The 17,824-nt window shown below is 56.4% G+C and overlaps 2 protein-coding genes and 1 non-coding gene across 3 annotated transcripts in view; all 3 read right to left on the bottom strand.

The window, feature by feature from the left end:
- LOC142765338 (uncharacterized) overlaps positions 1 to 17,824 on the bottom strand; it is a 187,221-nt gene that overhangs the window by 74,908 nt on the left and 94,489 nt on the right. The gene's annotated exons all lie outside the window — the stretch shown is intronic.
- LOC142765915 (uncharacterized) overlaps positions 1 to 17,824 on the bottom strand; it is a 121,871-nt gene that overhangs the window by 91,356 nt on the left and 12,691 nt on the right. The window lies entirely within an intron of this gene.
- On the bottom strand, positions 6,079 to 6,273 carry LOC142766519 (U2 spliceosomal RNA). The gene has a single exon (XR_012884564.1). It is a non-coding gene; the product is annotated as a U2 spliceosomal RNA (small nuclear RNA).

The raw sequence follows: 17,824 nt of genomic DNA, 5'->3' as shown, positions 1-17,824 counted from the left end.
GGGTCCTTCGTGAAGGAGCCGTCGGGGCGTTTTGCCTCAGTGATCTTAGTGGAGCCATTGCCACAGACGTCTTTACAGTTGACCTCCTTCGGCTCCTCTGACCCTGCCTGTGTGTTCCTGTGGTCTCTGGTGGACGCTCCAAGCAACCGGTCGTACTGCGTTTTTAAAACGTCGAGGTAGTCCCGGGTGCAGGAGGTGAGGTGATCGGCGCTCTGAACAATGCGCATTCTGCGCAGAATTTCGTTCATTCTTGCAGTGTTGCGCCTTTTCCTTTGCTTTCCCTCCTCCTGGAGGAGCGCTTTCCAGGTTCACTTGAGGTCGTCCCAGGTTTCCGGAGTGATGCGGGGAGTGGCCTTTATCGACTCCTCGATCAAGAGCTGGATCGCCCTGGTAGATTCGGGGTCATCTAGCAGGGCAGGGTCGAGGCGCCAGGACACGTCGTCCGGTCTGGAGCCGGGCATTCCTCTCACGGTTGTGGCCAGTGGGGCGTGATCGGACGCGTTGTCTAAGTCGGCTGGTACCCGAAGTACGTCGCACGATGTCACCCCCGGCAGCAGCAAGTCGGGAATATAAGCCCGATCTAAACGGCTGGCGGTGGTTCGAGAAGTTCGTGTCGGACCAAACTCGGCGTCGTGCAAGTACACCCAGGCGTCCGTGAGACGCAATTGGCGGAGGGTCCTCACCAGCTCTCTGGCGTGGTATGTAGAGCCTCCACGCCCCGGGCCCCGAACGTCACGAGTCGAGTCAACAACGCAGTTGAACTCTCCCAAGATAACGTATGGGACAGGTTCCGCCAGGTTGTCGTGGAGTTCCCGGAAGTACATGTTGGTGTCAGTCCTCGTAGCGGGTGCGTAAACTTTCACGAAGCGGAACCTTCGCCCGTCTATAAGGATGTCTAGGATCAATGTGCGCCCGTTAGCTCCAAAAACACAATGTGATTTATGGCGGAATCTGCCCGTGACGAAAACAACACCAACGTCACAGGACCGGGCGGTCGTCAAGGAGAAAAAACCTTCGACCCGGCAGTCACGCCGGAAGTGGGCCACGTCAAGGGGGGACCGAAAGTTGGTCTCTTGCAGAAACAGGAGGTCGATGTTTCCGTCTTTAGCGAAGGCAACTACCCGTTTTTGCTTCGCCGTGTCGCGGAACCCGCGGATATTCCACGTCGCAAAGCGGAGCGAAGCCATCGCCTAGGCCGATAGGGCGCGCGACAAAAGAGCGGCGAGCGGGAGAGGGAGCAGGCGCCGCCGGGTGCGCGGGCGAGAAGGGCCCCCGGGCTGCGAGGAGAGGAAGAGGGGAGGCGAGGTAAAGTAGAGAGAGAGGAGGCGGTGCATCGCTGTCGGCAAGGAAGCGGAAAAGGTGAACCAGAAGGAATGAAACAAACTAAGCAGGAGCAGACAGACAACGCGAGCTGCGTCGCCGCAAAACACAGCGGGAAGCCAGGTGGAATCAGTAAAATGGAAAAAAAACCACTCCCGGCACAGAGGACGCGAACAGTGTCTGCTCACACTCCAGGCGGAAAGGCGCAGCGCGCGTCCGAGGCGTGCAAGCAACCCCCCCCCCCCCTCCGACGCCGCATGGCGCCGAGACGCGGGCGGTCTACTCGCCTGTTTCACCACCATCCGCGGGGGGTCCCCCTTGGACGCGGCGTTATTACCCAACCTCGGGGTCTTCGCCTTCGGCGGGGCGTCGCTGTCACTGCTTCTAATTTCTAGCCCGGTCCGCCGCTGCCTCGCCTCACGAGTGGGGGAACCCTCACGGGAGTCGTGCTGCGGCTCGTCTCCGTGACGGCGACGCGAGCGACACCTCGGCTCGCGGCCCTTGTCACGACTTGAGGCCCACGCGCCCGAATCACGACCAGCCCCGTCTCTGCGGCGACGACGCGAGCGCGAGCGAGATCTCCGCTCGCGGCCAGACGCCGGGTGAACCACGGGCGGGTCCGGTCGCCGGCTCTTGTGGGGCACAACCTGCTCGGGGGGAGGGTCTGACGGCGCGTGGTCGTCGCCCTCAGGCAGGGCATAGTGCCCGCGGCTCACGATAGGCCTGTCATCCCTGGCCAGGGCTTGCTGAGGCGCATCCAAATCCCGTGCCAAGACAGGGGTCAGCACGTTGGCCGGCACGTCGGAGACGGGGCGGCTTGTCTCCCCTTGCTCAGGTGGCACCGGAGACGCGTCTTCTGAGGTAGCCAAAGGCGGCCAGTCTTCGGCGCTCGATAGGCTTGCGGGTGTCGCAAGGGACGCCGCTCGCGTCGGACCCGACTCAGTATCAGTTGTGTCTGCGCCAGACGACGCCGACGCCGAAGCAACGGAGGCAGACGCACTGCGCGTCTCTTCCTTTACACCTGAAGACTCCGCATTGCTGCTTGCACTCGAGTCTGATTCCCCGTCGCGGCGCCATGAGAGGGGGCCCTTTGCGGTCGCGCGGAGCGCAGTCTTAGGCGTTAGTACCTGTAGACGCGAAGGGGGCTCACCAGACCTCAGCGAAGGGGCACCGGATGACTGGCCAGGTGCTGCGTTGGTAGCTGTCAGCACTGATGAACCGCGGGCAGCGGCCGCGTAGGAGCGTCTGCGGAAACACTCTCGCGTCCCGTGACGGCCCCCGCAACGCGAGCACTCGGCTGTGCAGCCCTCTGTGTCGTGGCCGAAGACGCCAAAACGCTTGCAAAACTCGGCCGCGCACGCGGTCGCCATGTGCCCGACCTCGCCGCAGCGCGCGCAAACCCGACGCATGCCTCTATATTCGCACATTACTTTGTGCCCCGCAATCGTTATGAAGTTGGGAACAGGGCGACGCATCTCAATTTTCACGAGACGCACCCCGTTCAACTTGGTCTGTCGAGTGGATAAGGTGGCGAACGAAATGCCCTTCACCTTGCCAAGCTGAGCTAAGGCATTACTGAGGGTTTCATCCGGCAGAAAACCGGGGTAATGGTAGACGTTTACATACGTTACCGGCGGCCCGACGGCCTTTACCGGCACGTTCACTCCGTTAATCCTAAAGCCCTCTGCAACCATAAGCTTCGTCGTCTGACTAGCATTGCGGGTGCAAAGAAGAAATTTTGAACCCCCCATATGTTGGAGCATATATACACTATCATCTCCGGCTGTTTCCTCTACTGCGTCTATTAGATCGTCCACAGAAACGTCGCCTTCGGGCGCTGAGAACATAAAACAATTCTCCCTCAACGGGGGTTGAATGGCGTGGCCATACTTGTAAGTAGAATCCGCAAGTCGCCGGGTCGGGCGAGGCTTGAGGACGACTCGTTACGTGCAGGCGAGCTGCACACTGGTAGAACGCGGCTAAGCCGAGGCGAGGGCCGCGCAGGACTAGGTGGTGGCCGGTGGACCGCAGGGGGGCTCCGGGACGGAAGGCGTGGGCCGGGGACCTAGCACCACCAGGCATGGGGCGAGCGGGCGCCAGGCAGGAGCCGGGAACCCGAGGCGGCAGGCGGGCGCGCGGAGCGGCGCTGCCACAGGAACGACCACTTGCACGAACTTCACAGCAACCGGGGGCCGACGCCGACGTGACGTGACCCCAGGTCTCGCAAAGTGACTCGTAGAAAACAGCTAGCTCGACACTTTGATCTTAGCCAAAAGGCCGAGAAGCGATGCAATTCATTAGCACTTAATTAAAATCCATTCTTTCACACCTCGTACTTAGTCCTGGCAAAAAGCCAGGCAAACAGTAGCAAAGCAATTCCGACGTCCACCCATGCACAACCAGCATTGTGCACCGACAGCGGCGGCGCTTGCTTCACGGCATTGCTTTTATCCCTAGTCCGCTTGAAGTTTCTTGTTTCGCTTACAAACATGTTAAAACTGAAACCTTCTTTTTCCCAGAGGTCAAAGCCACGCGTGCTTGCTTGCATGCGTACTCTCGAATGTAACCATGACGTCACACCAAATGCTTGCCGGCGAACATTATCAAGCACATCGCGAGGGATGCTACAGCACTTGTTTTAAAAACTGATGCATAGTGTACATGTCAAACTCGAGCACCAAAGCCTGGAAGGAAAAAAGAAAAAAATGACTGTGCAAAATGTGACTACGTCACCCATCCAACATGGCTTCTACGCTGGCTGCCCAAGCAACGCCTCTGCAACGACGCCCACAATCATCGGCAAAAAGGTGTTGCCTTGGGCTGCTTCAGCGCGCTCAACGTATGCCTTGCAAGTTCCGACGTGGTGGAACACCGCACCGAGGTCGACGAAGGTCCTGCCGTAAAAGGCAGACCCGGGAATGCGTGCGAAACGTCTACCGCGTGCGTTGTGAAGCCGTTGAATGAAGGGTCATGTGGCAGAGGGTGACGGAACGTGTGTGCGACATGCCGCTGCGATGTCGTTCAAGCGTTCAACGGGCCGGCAGACTCTGCCTGTCGTGGTCGAAAGCACTTGTCCAAGTTTTGCTGATTCCGAGGGGTAGGAGTGCTATGGTGGCGTGTACGAGGCGCTGGTGCGGCGCTCCGTCGATCGTGCCAGACGGACATGAGGCGGTTGTCAGAAGGCGGTCGTCAAATGGTCGCGGAAATCAGTGGAGAAGTACTCGCCTGCGCTTTTCGTCGAATTCCGCTGGGTAAGGTGCGAGAAGACTCGTGACAGACGGCCTTCGGGAGACGGGTGGTTGCACAAATGCGACCGTGCGTCAACGTGCAGCCATATTCGTGGATTATTTCGCCCCATTACGATAGCTTCGTCACTGCGCTCGCTGGTGTTGCTCGTTTTTGTTGGCCTTCACTTGTGGCTCACACCCATTGTGGGGGATTGGCCGGTTTGTTGTTCTGCTTCTTCGACTTCTACATACTCGGCTTAGTGAAGCTGTGAGGAGTGATGAGTGGGTACAGAGGCAAAGCACAGCAAAGCTCGCCCGGGGCGTGATCTCACGCGTCCTGGGTTCCACGGCGCTTCAGGTACGTGCGTGGTGCGTCAGTACGTCTAGTGCGCAAATTTCTTGGAACTTCCAGCAACTGGCAATTCCATTGAGGTGAGCGTGCGAGGATGTTTGTTGTAATTAACGAGAGCCAACGGTGGATGAGCTGGTATGAGATGGTGTTCAGAAATGTAGTGTGTGATCAACAAGGCGATGTCCGTCGTGGTGGTCTAGTGGCTGTAAGGTACTCGGCTGCTGACCCGCAGGTTGTGGGATCGAAACCCGGGCGCGGCGGCTGCATTTCCCTGTGGTCAGATTAGGGTGCACGTTAAAGAACTTCAGGTGGTCGAAATTTCCGGAGCCCTTCATTACGGCGTCCCTCATAATCATATGGTGGTTTTGGGACGTCATACCCCACATATCATCATATCGTCATCAAGGTGATGGCTGAGGGCGCCAGCGAGGTAGCTGACCGCGTGGCAACGAATTACAGCCACCGCTGGCAGAAGCTGGTACCCAGGTCAGTGGACATAGAAAAAGCACATCGGGGCTTTGCCGCTCCACCGTACAGCAGGTGTGTGCGGGGTGGGTCCTGTGGCGTTCTTTACGATTTTAATTTGTGATGGGGAATAGTGTAGATGCATAGACGCGGCGAGAGCACGCGTCTTCAGGTTAAGACGTCGCGTGAAGATGCGAAATAAAAATGCCTCGTTTGTCACTGCAACTGTAAACAGAAACACCAACAACCATTTTCTAGAGGCTGTTTTATTTTTCGTTCCGAAACGGGTGAATTGCAAAAGCGGAATTAGCTTGGCACATACATACACACTTCTACACACATATGTACATACACATCGTATACACACTTCTAGCTTTCCTCCGAAACAGTAATAATAAATTACTCAATAGTTTTATAATATGTGTAGGGATGTTTAAAAAAATAAAAACTTGAGTATGTACGTGTGAACATAACCAAAAAAAGGGGGGGGGGCCTCCAATTATGAAATTTCCACAGAAACATTTATTTTCCCACAGCAATCGTAAGTGTAAACACAGCTAGCGCACTCCCCGCACGCGAATACCGCGTCAGCCGGGGCGGCGTGACGCCACCGTCTCGGACACTCGCCGCACCCACGCCGTTTACCCCGATATCCTTGGTAAATTCGAACACTCTTTCTGTCATTGAACTTATTGTCGAACTCACCCCCGCAAGGGTGAGTGGGCCGATCCCGAAGGTAGTGCAATACCGGGCCAACCCGTGGCGGAGGTGAAGCAAGCTTCAAGCACTCCGCCGCATTGGAAAAATAAGTTTAATATCTTGGATCCAAATAGGATCCGTATCATATATTAGGCTGATAAGAACAGAGGTTTTCAAAAATGTTAGCAACATTTCTGACCGAAAAGGAAAAACTTGTTCTCATTTTTTATTCCTTCAACCAGAAAGGAAGAAGGTGGTGTATAGTGAACTGTGTAGAAAGAGAGAAGGTGAAATAGGAAATAGCAGGGGAGAAAAAGTGAAAGGGGCGTGTGCTGTGTAGTATCGCCTCTTATTTTGCAATGTTTTTGGGAGGGTGACTTTGTCAGCACGTCGCCCAGCGAGTGACAGTCACTTTATGGCCACGTGTGCGCAGTACACTTCCCGAGAAGCAGCAATGGTCTCGCTCACTGCAAGCTTCTTAAGTAACCGGAGATACCTCCGGCTGCAGAGTTTTTTGAAAACTCTGTCATTTGCCGGGTTCCAGGAGCCAAGCATGCCGACGACGACGACGACTGCTTCGATCGTGACTCTCTGGTAGCGGCGGAGCAAGAAGTCCCGAACTGGTTCGTATTTTCGTTCCTTTTCCAGTCGGGCTGTCTCGAGTGCTTTGAGCCGGTTGTCAAAGGGGCAGGTCACGTCCACGATGATCGCCTCTTCCCCCCTGGCCAGAACGAGGTCGGGGCGAAGGTTGGTGGTACCAACCGCTCTGTTTTCATGCGTCACCGTGAACTTCTTGCTGGCGGCTTGTTTCACCCGCGCCACAATCTTGTTGTGACGACTGGTGTAGGCCATGCTGTGGCGCATGCAGTGACCCAGGACGTGTGGCAGCGTTTCCACTGCGTAACCGCACACGCGGCACCGTTTGTCGGCGGAGGTGGTCCATGGGTTGGCTCCATTCACAGGTAGGAGGTTCAGGCGTGCCCTGCGAGTGAAGCGCCAGTCGCGAAAGCGGGTGAACTTGCCGGAGCGCATGAAGTGGGAGCTGCTCGGGTCTGCGGCGACGCATTCCATTGCCTTCCCTTGACTGGGCATTTCTTGAAGGAAGCGATCGCGTGCCCGCATCATTCGGAAGCGCAGCGTTCTCACCACTTTTCTTCGTTTCTTTGACGCGAGAGTTTCTTCTCCGTCACACGTGATGCTGGTCCCCTCGTCCTCGAAAATTTTCCAGGTGACGTGTAGCCTGCGGGAAGCCTTCCGAGCCGCGGTCCAGACGGACTGCAGTTGTGTCGGCCGTGCCTGGAAAACGCCCTCCGTTTCGCCGCTGAGGTAGCAGGCGAGCTCCTCGTTGGTGGCCTGCCTGCGAATGCGCTTGGAGACAATTTTGGTCAGCGCTTCGAAGGCAAGTTCCCGGACCTCGAGATCGGCCGAGGTCAGAAGCTTGAAGGCGTTGTCCATGCGGCAGGCGTCACTTGTGTCTGCGGCGAGGGGGATTCCAGCTGCTCCGGCCGCTGCGCTGCCGTAGAGATAGTTGTTTGCAGCGTCACCTGGAAGATAAAGAGTTTTCTTTATCAGGGGCCGGAGTGCGTCGTCTAGGCGTGCCCATTCCGCCTTGCCCACTTGTCCGCACCGCATGGCGAAGTTGAGTGCTGGAAAAACAAAGGTTTTTAGTGCATCAATTCGCTGCCATGGGGCAAGCATGGACTCGAGCAGGGTGCGGCCGATGGAGATCGCCTCATCGACCTTAGAGCGGTCTTCGAGAAGGCTGAACCCGACGGGGCGTCCTAGAAAAGATTGACTCTCGTAGTCACTGATGCGAGGGATCTCTTCTCCGTCGACAAAGAATTTCGTGTCCCTAGTGCCTACGGGAGTCCTACCAGAGAGGTGCAGGCTCCTGCACTTCTTGGGGTTCTGCCGAAGTCCCAGCTGGCCAGCAAGAGCAGCCACGACGTTGATGCGGTCCTGCAGTTTCTTGGGGCTGTCCGCCAAGGGGGTCAAATCATCGGCGTAAGCCAGCACATTGTGCTGCCTCTCACCTCCTTGGACCGCCCGAATGACTGGATCGAGCACCAAGTTGAAGAGCAGGCCGCTCAGTGGGCAGCCCTGTCTAATTCCGGCGGAGATTGTGACTGGGGCCGTTGTCCCAGCTTCGGCGACAATCCGGGTGGCGTTGTCTCGGTAGAGGTCTGCGATGATTGCGCAGAAGTCCTCTCCCGCACCTGCACCACGAAGAGAATCGAGTAGTGCGTTGTGCGGAACTGAGCCGAATGCGTTGGCGAAGTCGAGAAAGGCCACGCAAAGGTCGCCACCGCCGGCCCGCGCGGCGTCCAGGCGCTCCTGCAGCACGAAGTTGTGTTCAAACACGCCGTCGTGCGGCAGGAACCCCTTTTGACACCTCGAGAGCACGTCATGGTCACACACCCACTGCTGCATGCGGGAAGCTAGGCAACCCGCATACAGCTTGGAGATAGTGTTCCCAAGGGCAATGGGTCTCCAATACGTGACCTCACTCGGATCACCCTTCTTGTGGATGAGGATGGTCCTCGTTTCCTTCCAGGCATCGAGCACTCGCTTGAACTGGAGGCACACGTTGAATGCTGCGGAGAGAAAGAGACCATCAGGATCATGGTCCTTCCAATGACGGTAGGTGATCCTGTCACTGCCGGGGGCCGTGTTTTCGCATCTGCGAAGACGGGCCGCCACCTCGTCGCTGGTGAATCGGGCGAGGCAGATCTGTGTCATGTCGTCCGGACGAGCCTTGTTAAGGAGCAGGTGGGTGTTCCCTTCCTTCGGCGCCCATGTTTCAGCAAAGTGTTGCTCCAGTCTGTCAAGCGGAATCTCGCAGAGTTGTCTCTCGCCCTGCACGATGACACGAACAGCCCGACGGCGGTTGCGACGATACAGGCCCTGTATCTGTTGGGCGTTGTTCGGGTTGGTCGGGACGCGGGGTTTCCCTCCGGCGGGGTTGTCCGGAATTTTCGCCTCCCTCCTCACCGCCGAGACGGCCTCCTCCAGGATGGAGAGGAAGTCGTCCCAGCGCTCAGCGGTGGCGGGCTCCCGAAGCAAGTCCGGATTTGCTGGGTGTGCTCTGCTAGCACGCTCGTGTCATCGATTGGCCCGGAGAGTGTGATCTCGCCGGGGTTTACTGTCTGTGGGGCGGGGTCCTGTGACTCGCCGCCTGCGTCGTCTAGCGAAAGTCCCTCGGATGACGTTGGTTGTGTGGGGGAGTCGACGCAGCGTGTGGTGGTCCTGGCTGACGGTCTTGGGCTAGGGTCCTCCTGTGTCGTTGCCATGTTGTGTTGCGGTGCTCCTTGCTTGCTGGTCCTCGGAGAAGCGCGGGCTGTATCTTGGTCCTGCTGGATACGGGAAGAACACCGTGACCCTTCTGGTGAGGACTCCTCCTCGCTGGTTGCCGCTGGAGTTGTAGCATTCCTGGAGTTCTGGCTGGGGTAGCATGCTTTGCTGCCTAAGAGAGGAGGGAGAGGGGTAAGGGCCCGTTCCGGTGATGGTGGCCGAAAATGCCGTGGGTTGTCCTGGTCCGTGTCACTGTGCGGCGACTCATGCTGTCTGGGAATTGGCGGGATGGAGGTTGCGTTGTCATCCTGCGAGAATAGTGAAGCACATGAGGACCTGCTCCTCGTGGTGGAGACCTCGCTAGGCGTGGGCGGTGGGTTGCCCGTGTTTGCCGAATCCTCATCAGGGAGTTCCGGTAGGTCACCTAGAAGGGGGGAGAAAGGTGTTAGTGCCAGTTCCGGTGGTGATGCAGTGTCTGGCGTTGTGCTAAATGTCGTCCTGTTCTCGCTGGGTGACGGTCCTGTTGAAGTCGTCGAGTTTGAGCTCTGCGACGATCGAAGTGTCATGGTCCGTGGGGCTCTGTTGCTGGCAGTGGCACGGCGGGGTCTTCCCGTGGGAGTTGCAGCAGGTGGTGCGCTTGTAGTCCTCGTAGTCATTGGTTGCTGGGTTGTCTCCTGCGCTTGTGCCCTTCTATGCTTCCTCATGTGGTTGTCCGAACCTTTCCTTGACGTGAGGGCGACCGGACACTCTGAACATTTGTGCCTATAGAGGTCGAGGCGTGAGAGCTCGTGTCCCTCTCTCGTGAAGCAGGGGTGGCGTGTAGGGTGGAGACCGAGGCCAGTGGTGGAGCATAGGGTGCAGGTGTAGGTCATCTTCACCCTGATCTCATGCTCGTCTAGAAGGTGCCTTACTAGGCTCTGGCGCCTGCTCGTCCAGCAGACCCCGGAGTACCGTACCCCACAGAGATCTATAGGGCAGGTAAAGCTGTGGGGAATAGGAAAGAAGATGTTGAGAGTCTTTCCCTCATCAGCGAGCGTTGCTTGATTTTGGGCGTCCTTTGGCCTCGGGATGTTGCAATCCACCCCCTCGTTTGCGGAACCTGCCTCCTCGCTCATCACCTATTGGACAGTGAGCCCTGTCTGAGGAGCCGGGGTATGCGCAGTAAAAGGTACATCAACGTACTGGCACTTGAGCATCATGTAAGCAATGAAACACTTCAATGAAAGACGGCACTGTACACTTGAATAAGAAAAAAAAAAGAAAGCGGGGGGGGTGATCGTCAACCCATGCTTAAGTGGAGCTGACGACTTCAGACAAAGGGGAAGAAAAGAAAGGAGTGTGTGACCCCCTCCCCCTGATCGGGGGAGAAGAGAGGAGAGGGGTACGCTCGCCCAGAGAGGAAAAAGAAAAGAAAGAAAGAAAGGAAGAGAAAAAAAACGGCGTGCGCACATAGTGAGAGCAGCGGGCTACCAGCTACATGGTGAATGCAGCTGCCTGCCCCAAGAAGGAAGAGGGAGTACTGACTGCCTCAGCAGAGAGGAGGGTACGAGAAGGAATTAGTAAAGAAGACAGAAGAAAGAGAGCGAGAAAAAAAAGAAAGAGGAGGGCAGGAGAAACCGGTTGAGCGGATCCTCTACTGACACGTGTCAGCAAAGGCGCATCCGAAAGAAAAAGAAAAAAAAAAAGAAGCGTGCGAGGGCAGAGTGAAAGTCGCCTGACTACATTGTTAGTGTAGCTGGCAACAGTGGAAGCGGGAGGGAAGCCTTAGCAAGGGCCACGTGAACGGAAAGTAGAAGAGAGGAAAAAAAAGGAGAGAAAAAGTGAAGAAAGAGGAGAGAGCGGAGACGCCGCTTCCACGCGATCACCAGCGGAGCTCGCTGGTGTCCAGAGTAGAGGCGCGCTCCGAAAAAGAAAAAAAAATGCGTGCAAGGAAGGCTTGCGCTATCTCACATCACTTGGGCAGGTGATGCAAGAGCCGCTGAGCCAACTAGTACGCAAAAAAAGGGTGCTTTGCGGACGGGGAGCTGCCGGCAAGGCCGGTTGGAGCAGCCCGCCTCGCCGAACACGAGAACCCACCCCCCTAAAGGGGGGCGGAAAAGAGGGGCAAAAAAGGAAGTGTTTTAAAGAACTAGCATCTCACCAAAGACCAGAGCCAGAAATCCAGGGCAGCAGAAACTAGGCGTCAGCAGGAGGGTCCAAGAATCCGCAGGCAGTCGTTGCTGGTCGCTCGAACAAGCTAAGATGGCATGCACACAACAACAACACAAGAAGAGACAAAGAAAGACACCGCACTAACCGGGCGGGTGGTCGATTGCTTCTTCAAAGAGCAGGAGTAGGATGGACAAGCCAACACTACACAAAGAGAATTTATTTGTCTCTCCACTCATAGAACATATTGCTGCAGTGTGAACACAATACACAGCCGACAGTTCGGCCGGTTACATGGCTGGTACAGGAAAACAAATTAGGACTTGGTTTAATAAACGGATTACAGAAACTTGCAGCTTGCAAGGGCGCCAAAATACACAAAATACACTCTTTTAGCATTTACCAAAGTTTTTTTTTTTATTAAACAAAACACACACATATATATAAAGCATCTATTTACATATGTACAGATACACATGGAGTGTGCATAACTATATACAGGCGAAACAAAGGGCGCAGCCTGCGCTAAATGCTACGCACCGCTCAGACGCGTGTCCGCGCCACGTAAGTTGGGCCCCGTTAGCACTGGAGCAGGAAAGGGAGACGAGGCCTCATGAAGTATAAGGAAAAGGCCGGAATAGAGCGGGAAGTGGGGGGGGGGGGCGCAAGATGCGGCACAAAGGATAGAGAAAGGCGGGGAGGGGGGGGGCAGTTAATAGGGGATTATAGGGGCGACCAGCTTGCCATCTCTCAAGAAAAAGAATCTGGTGTGCCAGCGGCGAAGGAACGTTTCCTCGCCGCTGGCTTCAAGTTCCTCGGATAGGTGCGCCCACAGCAACCTCCTAATTTTGCTCATAGCGGGGTACGCCGCCCTCACAGGTTTTTTCTTCGCTTCTGCTAGAGATCGCCGTTGCCAAATCACGAAGAGGGTGATGGCAACGACGAGTCTCGCGAAGGGGCCTTTATTGCGCCTGTGATAAGGAGGGGAGCGAATGCCGAAGCAGCGCGCGGTTATGCGCCACACGGGTCGCGCGGCCACGCAGTCGAACAGAGCGTGTTTGAGGGTCTCTTGATGCTGGCAGTTTGGGCAACGGGCGTCGGGGACGATGCCGAGGCGGTGTAGCCTCTGCCGTGTGGGGAGGACTTCCCATGCCCGTTTCCAAATGAAGTCTTGCACTCCACGGGGGGCATAGCGGCCAAGCACGGCAATTTCCCTCTTCGCTCGGTTCGCGCGGCACCTGTCGTCATCGTTGAGCTGGTTGGCTGTGAGTGTCTCGACCAGTCTTGCTGGCGGGTCTGACTCTATCTCGCAGCCAGGGGCTTCTCGGGTGAGCATGCGCATAGTCACCGCTGCCGCCCTGTAAAAGGGGGAGGGCGACTCGGCGAACGGACCGCGGTGACTGCCTGCATCGAGCCAGCTATTACGCACACTTGCCCAATAGAGGAGCAGGTTCCTGCCGGCGTAAGCGCTCGCCTTCGCCAGTGTTCGGGCGGTCTTTAGAGCGAGGATTTTGCCGGTCGTCTGAACGTGGGGAAGGGCGAGTCCGCCATCGCTTGCTGGAAGTTGCAGGAGGTGACGCCTGACGGGTGGGGGCTTGCCATCCCACAAGAATGCCGAAATGAGCTTGTTAAGCTGGCTGGCGATTCTGGAAGGCATGATGGCGACTCGGCAAACGTGGGAGGCGAGGGCACAAACGCTCGTCTTGGCCACAATAGCTTTGTCTCGCAAGGTGAGCTCGGTGAGTTTGGCTCGCTCTATGAGGATCTGTGCCCTGCTCAGCACTCTCGACCACGTGGATGCCGCCACGCCCTCACAGGTGAAAAGGACCCCCAGCACCTTCACTGTCGTTACTAACTCAATCGGTGCGATGACCTCGGGAGGAAAGTGGCCGAAGAGTAAGGCCTTGCTCTTCGCTTCGTTTAGCGCCGCACCAGATGCAGCGGCGTAAGCGCTAAATACCTTGCGGAATTGTGCGAGGCTGCGCGTATCTCTCAGGAACAGGGAGATGTCGTCTGCGAAGGCAAGGATCTTCAGCTCTTCCTGGCCTGTTAGAGGCAGGCCCTTGATGAGGCCGTCACAGGCGACTGATGTGATTAGTGGCTCGATAGAGCAAACGAATAAGGTTGGGCCTAGGGGGCACCCTTGCCTAATTCCTCTGGTGTATGCGAAGGGGGTCGTTGTGGTGCCGTTGACGACTACGCAGCACTGCAGGTCCGTGTACAGTTGCGCTATGACCGTGACGAAGTCCGGCGGGAGACCAAACTCGCGTAGCACTTCCAGCATGTACGAGTGTCTCACCCTGTCAAACGCCTTCGCCTGATCGAGGGACAGGAAGGCCCCCGCGATGCATTTGTTGGAGGCGAACTCGAATACATCTCTCGTCAGGGTGAGGTTGGCGTACATTGAGCGCCCTGGGACGGCGCAGGACTGGTGCGGGGCGATCATGTCCGGCAGAAAGGTCTTAAGTCTGGTGTTCAAGATGGACGCCACGATCTTGTAATCTACGTTTAGTAGAGTTATCGGGCGCCATGATGACGGGTCGTTTGAGGGCGCGCCGTCTTTCAAGATCAGGACGATACGCCCCACACCAAAGGAGGCTGGCTTCGCTCGCTTCCCAATTACCGCGTTGACGATGTTGAGAAGAGGTTCGCCCAGGACCTCAAAAAACGTCATATAGAATCCCGCTGTCAGACCGTCTGCGCCCGGCGCTGCGTTTGGGGGCATCGATGCGATTGCCCGGCGGACTTCCTCGAGCGAGGCCGGGGCGCACAGGGTCACACACTCGTCAGCCTCCAAACGGTGCAGGTTCTGGCATAGGTTTCTAACAAGGGTCGGGTCTCGATGCGATTCCGCCAGGTCAGGTTCGGTGAACGCACGCCTGAAGTGGTCGAGAAACGCGGCCTCTACTTCAGCTGGGTCTGACGTGGTTGTACCGTTGGGCCGGAGCGCTTCCGTGATGCGCAAGGACCCGTTCCCGTTAATCTCGCGCGGGTCAGCCTCCGGTTGGTCTCCCGAGGCGGCGCGTGCTGTACGGGCCTCCCGGGCGGTCGTTCGGAGAATTCGGTCGTGCTGGACCCGAAGCGAGTGAAGGTTGTCTCGGGTGCAAGCAGTAAGGGCGTCGGCGCTTTGAACGATGCGCATTCTTCGTAGAATTTCGTTCAAGCGGGCTGTGTTACGTTTTTTTCTTACGCTACTTTCCTGCTGCAGGAGGTCCCTCCACGTCGACTTCAGGTCGTCCCATGCCTCCGGGGACTCGCAGGGGGACGCTAGGATTGACGCCTCCAGACGGGCCTTCAAGCTGGTTACGCTTTCGTTATCTTCTAAGATCGCCGGGTCGAGGCGCCAAGCGGTGTCCCGCCGTCGAGGTCCCGGCTGCGCCCTCACTGTTATAACCACCGGGGCGTGGTCCGACAATTTCTCCAGGCTGGCTGGTAAAGCAATTACCTCGCACGAGGCAAGCGAAGGGAGCATTGCGTCGGGAAGGTATTGTTACGGAGCTCGCAAACACACGGAAGAGAGGAATGAGCGTATTTCCTATATTTACATGCCAAAGTGACGCTTCAGAGCTGCCAGTCTCTCGCGCGGCGAGTCCACTTCTTTTTCATCGAACTGTTGTCCACGACGGTAGAGCCATGCCCACTGCCTCGTAATATCACCCCCGGCGAACAAAGCGCCGTCACGGCGCCCCTAAGTCAATCAGGACTGGCAGTATAGTAGGGCTTTAGGCGCGACACATGAACAACATCAGTAGATGGTGTAGCAGAGGATGAGTGCGGTTGAACGGGAGTGATGAGGTAGTCGACGTCGGTGACCTTGCGGAGAACTTTGTAGGGTCCTGTGTATCGTGGGAGGAGCTTCTCGCACAAACCTTCACGTCGATACGGCGTCCAGAGTAGGACAAGAGAGTCATCAGGGTAGTCAACGTCGCGGTGCGAGTCATCGTAGCGGACTTTTTGTGCGGCCTGAGAAGCACTGAGCCGAGTGTGCGCGATTTGGCGAGCGACGCGGGCTCGAGAAGCAGCGTCCTGCGCATACACCGTTGGTTGGATAGTAGCAGAAGGAAGGAGTGTGTCGAATGGCAACGCAGGGTTGCAGCCGTACAAAAGAAAGAATGGAGAGTAGCCGGCGGTGTCATGTCTTGACGAATTATATGCAAATGTAACGTAGGGGAGCATTGCGTCCCAGTCACGGTGGTCAGCAGAGACGTACATAGACAACATGTCTGTAAGAGTTCGGTTGAGACGCTCCGTGAGACCGTTAGTCTGGGGATGGTAGGCAGTAGTAAGGTGATGTTCGGTAGAGCAGCTCCGGAGGATTTCGTCGATAACTTTTGCGAGGAAGCAGCGGCCCCGATCCGTCAAAAGCTGGCGCGGAGCTCCATGCCGCAGAATGACGTCATTTAGGAGAAAGTCTGCGACGTCTGTAGCGCAGCTAGTTGGCAATGCACGAGTTATCGCGTATCTGGTCGCATAGTCGGTTGCGACAGCGATCCACTTGTTGCCTGACACGGACGTCGGGAAAGGTCCGAGCAAGTCGAGGCCGATGCGGAAGAATGGTTCCGGGGGAATGTCGATAGGTTGGAGCAGGCCAGCCGGACGGAGAGCAGGACGTTTCCGACGCTGGCAGCGCTCGCAAGCAGCGACATAACGGCGCACAAATTTATACATGCCAGGCCAAAAGAACCGTTGCCGCACGCGGTGATAGGTGCGTGAAAAACCCAGGTGTCCCGCCGTCGGTGCGTCATGCAGATGTTGAAGAATAGTGGCACGCATGTGTTGGGGAATAACTAACAAATATTCCGGGCCATCAGACTTCATGTTGCGACGATACAGAATGTCGTTGCGAAGGACATATTGACGGAGAGAAGGGTCGGAATGTCCTGAAGATACTCGCTGAATGACCTTCTTGAGGGTTGCGTCCCGGCGCTGCTCTGTGCCGATGTCGTGCAAATCAGATATGGCGAGCACACAAGAATCGCCTTCATGGACAGCGAGGCTAGCAGGGTCCACCGGATAACGCGAGAGACAATCAGCATCTTGGTGCAACCTGCCCGACTTATAAATTACGTCGAAGTTATACTCCTGGAGACGTAGAGCCCAGCGACCTAGGCGACCAGTTGGGTCCTTGAGCGACGACAGCCAACACAGAGCGTGGTGGTCCGTAATAACTGAAAACTCGCGGCCATACAAGTAGGGGCGAAATTTCGCTACAGCCCAGACCAACGCAAGACACTCGCGCTCTGTTATCGAATAGTTTCGCTCAGATGTGGAGAGAAGGCGGCTGGCATACGCAATAACACGCGTTTGGCCTCCCTGGTGTTGAGCGAGGACGGCGCCGATTCCGTGAGCACTGGCGTCTGTGCGTACTTCAGTCGTCGCAGACGGGTCAAAGTGAGCCAGTATTGGTGGTGAAATGAGCAGGTCGATCAGCGTGGAAAACGCAGCTGCTTGGTCTTGGCCCCACGAGAAGGGCACGTTCTTTTTGAGAAGATCAGTTAGTGGTCGTGCAATTGTAGCGAAATCGCGTATAAAGCGGCGGAAGTACGAGCATAAGCCCACAAAACTCCGAACATCTTTGGTTGAAGAAGGCAGAGGGAAATTCTTGACAGCGCTAATCTTGTCAGGGTCAGGTCGGACGCCAGCAGCACTTACAAGATGACCAAGGATCGTGATTTGTTGTCGGCCGAAATTGCACTTTTTCGAGTTCAGCTGGAGTCCTGCTCGACGAAAAACGGCTAAAATGGTCGACAAACGAGTTAAGTGAGTTTCAAATGTTGGGGAAAAAACAATCACATCGTCGAGGTAGCAAAGACAGATGGACCATTTATAACCACGAAGAAGAGAGTCCATCATGCGTTCGAACGTTGCCGGGGCGTTGCACAGCCCAAAAGGCATAACCTTGAACTGATAAAGGCCGTCCGGTGTGATGAAGGCAGTCTTTTCTCGGTCTAAGTCGTCGACAGAAATTTGCCAGTAGCCCGAACGCAGATCAATAGATGAGAAGTATCGCGCGCCATGAAGGCAATCAAGGGCGTCGTCGATTCGTGGCAGCGGATATACGTCTTTGCGGGTTATCTTGTTCAAGGCACGGTAGTCAACGCAAAATCTCCAGCTGCCATCCTTCTTTTTCACTAAAACAACAGGTGACGCCCATGGACTTGAAGAGGCCTCTATGACTCCTTTGGAGAGCATTTTCTCGACTTCTCGTTGTATGACCTGGCGTTCGGACTGGGAAACACGATACGGTCGCCGTCTAACAGGATTAGCATCGCCGGTATGTATTTGATGACGCACGAAGGACGTTTGCCCTAAAGGGCGGTCA

This window comes from Rhipicephalus microplus, chromosome 6, assembly GCF_043290135.1.
Source record: "Rhipicephalus microplus isolate Deutch F79 chromosome 6, USDA_Rmic, whole genome shotgun sequence".
NCBI classification, from domain to species: Eukaryota; Metazoa; Arthropoda; class Arachnida; order Ixodida; family Ixodidae; genus Rhipicephalus; species Rhipicephalus microplus.
The sequence above is the reverse complement of the archived record's forward strand: the minus strand, read 5'-3'. Positions and strand labels throughout refer to the sequence as shown.